Genomic DNA, 6,993 nt, shown 5'->3' on the forward strand with positions numbered 1-6,993 from the left:
TATAACCCTAACTCAATACAGATATGATATAAACCTCTCTACCACTATAACCCTAACATAACCCTAACTCAATACAGATATGATATAAACCTCTCTACCACTCTAACCCTAACTCAATACAGATATGATATAAACCTCTCTACCACTCTAACCCTAACTCAATACAGATATGATATAAACCTCTCTACCACTCTAACCCTAACTCAATACAGATATGATATAAACCTCTCTACCACTCTAACCCTAACTCAATACAGATATGATATAAACCTCTCTACCACTCTAACCCTAACATAACCCTAACTCAATACAGATATGATATAAACCTCTCTACCACTCTAACCCTACCATAACCCTAACTCAATACAGATATGATATAAACCTCTCTACCACTCTAACCCTAACATAACCCTAACTCAATACAGATATGATATAAACCTCTCTACCACTCTAACCCTAACTCAATACAGATATGATATAAACCTCTCTACCACTATCCCTAACTCAATACAGATATGATATAAACTCTCTCTACCACTCTAACCCTAACTCAATACAGATATGATATAAACCTCTCTACCACTCTAACTCTAACATAACCCTAACTCAATACAGATATGATATAAACCTCTCTAACCCTAACTCAATACAGAGATGATATAAACCTCTCTACCACTCTAACCCAATAAACCCTAACTCAATACAGATATGATATAAACCTCTCTACCACTCTAACCCTAACATAACCCTAACTCAATACAGATATGATATAAACCTCTCTACCACTCTAACCATAACTCAAAACAGATATGATACAAACCTCTCTACCACTCTAACCCTAACATAACCCTAACTCAATACAGATATGATATAAACCTCTCTACCACTCTAACCCTAACTCCAATACAGATATGATATAAACCTCTCTACCACTATCCCTAACTCAATACAGATATGATATAAACCTCTCTACCACTCTAACCCTAACTCAATACAGATATGATATAAACCTCTCTACCACTCTAACATAACCCTAACTCAATACAGATATGATATAAACCTCTCTACCACTCTAACCCTAACATAACCCTAACTCAATACAGACATGATATAAACCTCTCTACCACTCTAACCCTAACTCAATACAGATATGATATAAACCTCTCTACCACTCTAACCCTACCTCAATACATATATGATATAAACCTCTCTACCACTCTAACCCTAACATAACCCTAACTCAATACAGATATGATATAAACCTCTCTACCACTCTAACCCTAACATAACCCTAACTCAATACAGATATGATATAAACCTCTCTACCACTCTAACCCTAATATAACCCTAACTCAATACAGATATGATATAAACCTCTCTACCACTATAACCCTAACATAACCCTAACTCAATACAGATATGATATAAACCTCTCTAATCCTAACTCAATACAGATATATAAACCTCTCTACCACTCTAACCCTAACTCAATACAGGTATGATATAAACCTCTCTACCACTCTAACCCTAACTCAATACAGATATGATATAAACCTCTCTAACCCTAACTCAATACAGAGATGATATAAACCTCTCTACCACTCTAACCCTAACATAACCCTAACTCAATACAGATATGATATAAACCTCTCTACCACTCTAACCTTAACATAACCCTAACTCCAATACAGATATGATATAAACCTCTCTACCACTCTAACCATAACTCAAAACAGATATGATATAAACCTCTCTACCACTCTAACCCTAACATAACCCTAACACAATACAGATATGATATAAGCCTCTCTACCACTCTAACCCTAACTCAATACAGATATGATATAAACCTCTCTACCACTATCCCTAACTCAATACAGATATGATATAAACCTCTCTACCACTCTAACCCTAACTCAATACAGATATGATATAAACCTCTCTACCACTCTAACATAACCCTAACTCAATACAGATATGATATAAACCTCTCTACCACTCTAACCCTAACATAACCCTAACTCAATACAGACATGATATAAACCTCTCTACCACTCTAACCCTAACTCAATACAGATATGATATAAACCTCTCTACCACTCTAACCCTACCTCAATAGGGTTAGATAAAATATATGATATAAACCTCTCTACCACTCTCACACTCTAAAAAAATATATGATATAAACCTCTCTACCACTCTAACCCTAACATAACCCTAACTCAATACAGATATGATATAAACCTCTCTACCACTCTAACCCTAACATAACCCTAACTCAATACAGATATGATATAAACCTCTCTACCACTCTAACCCTAATATAACCCTAACTCAATACAGATATGATATAAACCTCTCTACCACTATAACCCTAACATAACCCTAACTCAATACAGATATGATATAAACCTCTCTACCACTCTAACCCTAACTCAATACAGATATGATATAAACCTCTCTACCACTCTAACCCTAACTCAATACAGATATGATATAAACCTCTCTACCACTCTAACCCTAACTCAATACAGATATGATATAAACCTCTCTACCACTCTAACCCTAACTCAATACAGATATGATATAAACCTCTCTACCACTCTAACCCTAACATAACCCTAACTCCAATACAGATATGATATAAACCTCTCTACCACTCTAACCCTACCATAACCCTAACTCAATACAGATATGATATAAACCTCTCTACCACTCTAACCCTAACATAACCCTAACTCAATACAGATATGATATAAACCTCTCTACCACTCTAACCCTAACTCAATACAGATATGATATAAACCTCTCTACCACTATCCCTAACTCAATACAGATATGATATAAACCTCTCTACCACTCTAACCCTAACTCAATACAGATATGATATAAACCTCTCTACCACTCTAACTCTAACATAACCCTAACTCAATACAGATATGATATATACCTCTCTACCACTCTAACCCTAACATAACCCTAACTCAATACAGATATGATATAAACCTCTCTACCACTCTAACCCTAACTCAATACAGATATGATATAAACCTCTCTACCACTATCCCTAACTCAATACAGATATGATATAAACCTCTCTACCACTCTAACCCTAACATAACCCTAACTCAATACATATATGATATAAACCTCTCTACCACTCTAACCCTAATATAACTCGGTACAGCTCAGAGATGCCGTCTAACGTGGAGATCAAGGCGAGGGTGAGCAATGCGACACGATTGGCAGAGAGAGCCAGCCAGCTAAGCCAATCAGAGGGCACAGTAATCCGCCAGCAGGACACATTCTTCAACTGCAGCACCGGACGACTTAAACTACGCAACCTGATGGTACACAGACAGACATAAACACAGACACACACACACACACAGACACACACACATACACACACATAAAAACACACACATAAAAACACACACAGACACACACACAGACACACACACAGACAGACAGACAGACAGACAGACACACACACAGACACACACACAGACACACACAAACACACACACTGACACACACTCATACACAGACACACATAAACACACATTCTTTGGACTGACGTTTTGTTTGTCCAGCAGGATGGGAGGGGTCAGCTGATCTTCTATGAGAGACCAGATTGTGATGGGCCCAAGGTGTCCAACTACTCCATCTCTAATACACAGGATCCAGAGGGACTCAGAGTGAGTAGCTACTACAACACTACTCCATCTCTACTACACAGTGAGTAGCTACTACAACACTACTCCATCTCTACTACAGTGAGTAGCTACTACAACACTACTCCATCTCTACTACACAGTGAGTAGCTACTACAACACTGCTCCATCTCTGCTACACAATGAGTAGCTACTACAACACTACTCCATCTCTACTACACAGTGAGTAGCTACTACAACACTGCTCCATCTCTACTACACAGTGAGTAGCTACTACAACACTACTCCATCTCTGCTACACAATGAGTAGCTACTACAACACTGCTCCATCTCTGCTACACAGTGAGTAGCTACTACAACACTACTCCATCTCTGCTACACAGTGAGTAGCTACTACAACACTACTCCATCTCTGCTACACAGTGAGTAGCTACTACAACACTACTCCATCTCTGCTACACAGTGAGTAGCTACTACAACACTACTCCATCTCCACTACACAGTGAGTAGCTACTACAACACTACTCCATCTCTACTACACAGTGAGTAGCTACTACAACACTACTCCATCTCTACTACACAGTGAGTAGCTACTACAACACTACTCCATCTCTACTACACAGTGAGTAGCTACTACAACACTACTCCATCTCCACTACACAGTGAGTAGCTACTACAACACTACTCCATCTCTACTACACAGTGAGTAGCTACTACAACACTACTCCATCTCTACTACACAGTGAGTAGCTACTACAACACTACTCCATCTCTACTACACAGTGAGTAGCTACTACAACACTACTCCATCTCTGCTACTACAACACTACTCCATCTCTACTACACAGTGAGTAGCTACTACAACACTACTCCATCTCTACTACACAGTGAGTAGCTACTACAACACTACTCCATCTCTGCTACACAATGAGTAGCTACTACAACACTAATCCATCTCTACTACAGTGAGTAGCTACCACAACACTAATCCATCTCTGCTACACATTGAGTAGCTACTACAACACTAATCCATCTCTGCTACACAATGAGTAGCTACTACAACACTACTCCATCTCTGCTACACAGTGAGTAGCTACTACAACACTACTCCATCTCTACTACACAGTGAGTAGCTACTACAACACTACTCCATCTCTACTACACAGTGAGTAGCTACTACAACACTACTCCATCTCTACTACACAGTGAGTAGCTACTACAACACTACTCCATCTCTACTACACAGTGAGTAGCTACTACAACACTAATCCATCTCTGCAACACATTGAGTAGCTACTACAACACTAATCCATCTCTGCTACACAATGAGTAGCTACTACAACACTAATCCATCTCTACTACAGTGAGTAGCTACTACAACACTACTCCATCTCTACTACAGTGAGTAGCTACTACAACACTAATCCATCTCTACTACACAGTGAGTAGCTACTACAACACTACTCCATCTCTGCTACACATTGAGTAGCTACTACAACACTAATCCATCTCTACTACACAGTGAGTAGCTACTACAACACTACTCCATCTCTACTACACAGTGAGTAGCTACTATAACACTACTCCATCTCTGCTACACAGTGAGTAGCTACTACAACACTACTCCATCTCTGCTACACAATGAGTAGCTACTACAACACTACTCCATCTCTGCTACACAGTGATTAGCTACTACAACACTACTCCATCTCTGCTACACAGTGAGTATCTACTACAACACTACTCCATCTCTACTACACAGTGAGTAGCTACTACAACACTACTCCATCTCTACTACACAGTGAGTAGCTACTACAACACTACTCCATCTCTACTACAGTGAGTAGCTTTCTACAACACTACTCCATCTCTACTACACAATGACTAGCTACTACAACACTACTCCATCTCTACTACACAGTGAGTAGCTACTACAACACTACTCCATCTCTACTAAACAGTGAGTAGCTACTACAACACTACTCCATCTCTACTACAGTGAGTAGCTACTACAACACTACTCCATCTGAGGGAATGAGTGACTGGTTTAGTGTAGAGCTGGCTGGTCATGAGGTGAGGTGGTGTATATTAATCTTAGTGTGTGTTTGTGTAGACTGTGTTGGCTGATTCTCTAGGGGTGAAGGGTGAGGTGAGGAAGGAGAGGAGGCTGTTCCTGGTTGGTCAGACGAGGGTTCACTTGGACACAGTGGAGGGCCTGGGACACTACATGGAACTAGAGGTAGATTCACCTGCCTGGGACATTACATATAACTAGAGGTAGATTCACCTGGCTGGGACATTACATATAACTAGAGGTAGATTCACCTGCCTCGGACATTACATATAACTAGAGGTAGATTCACCTGGCTGGGACATTACATATAACTAGAGGTAGATTCACCTGGCTGGGACATTACATATAACTAGAGGTAGATTCACCTGGCTGGGACATTACATGGAACTAGAGGTAGATTCACCTGGCTGGGACATTACATATAACTAGAGGGGTGTGTGTGTGTGTGTGTGTGTGTGTGTGTCTAGGTGGTGATGAGGGAGGACCAGAGGCCTGAGGAGGGGGAGGCGATAGCTCGCAGCCTGATGAAGGAGCTCGGTGTTGGGGATGACAGCCTGGTGACTGGGGCCTACATGGACCTCTTGCTGGAAGGCCAGGGCTAGAAACACACAGTGACCCTCCCATGCAGGACTAAAACATTCCCATACTGGAGTGTGAAAGCAACTGGAAAACTGTTTTTGTAATAAAAAGTAAAATAACAAAACTGTGTGTTATGTTTAATAAGGTCTAAGGGCCCCGGGGTTTCTACCAAGCTAACATATGGACTTTTTAAGATGGTCATGCCCCGTGTATCTCAGTTGGTAGAGCTAACTGTAAGGGGTTTCTACCAAGCTAACATATGGACTTTTTAAAGATGGTCATGCCAAGGATCATTTAGCTATTTGATTTTACATTTTAGGAGCCCTGTAGGTATACAAATGAATTTGAACAAACATTGAATTTGGCCTTACTGCTATTAGCCATAGAAACCCATTGAATAACAGATTCATACATGGAAAAACAGTCCGTTTTCTCTGAAGTGTCTGTCTCTATCTGAGAGATATAAGAACCATCAGTGGAATGATCTGTATACCTTTGATGTGGAACATTCACTTCCATTCATTTTTCAGCCCGGCACTGGGTTACCTTCAGACGAGTCACGTGACACTTGTGCGGATGGTGTTTCCTGAGCGTCTCATCTTTCCATAGAGGGGTCATATTAGTGTGTAGCCCAAACTGCTTGTGAGAAGACTGATGTTCTGG

Source organism: Coregonus clupeaformis, chromosome 28 (assembly GCF_020615455.1).
Source record: "Coregonus clupeaformis isolate EN_2021a chromosome 28, ASM2061545v1, whole genome shotgun sequence".
NCBI classification, from domain to species: Eukaryota; Metazoa; Chordata; class Actinopteri; order Salmoniformes; family Salmonidae; genus Coregonus; species Coregonus clupeaformis.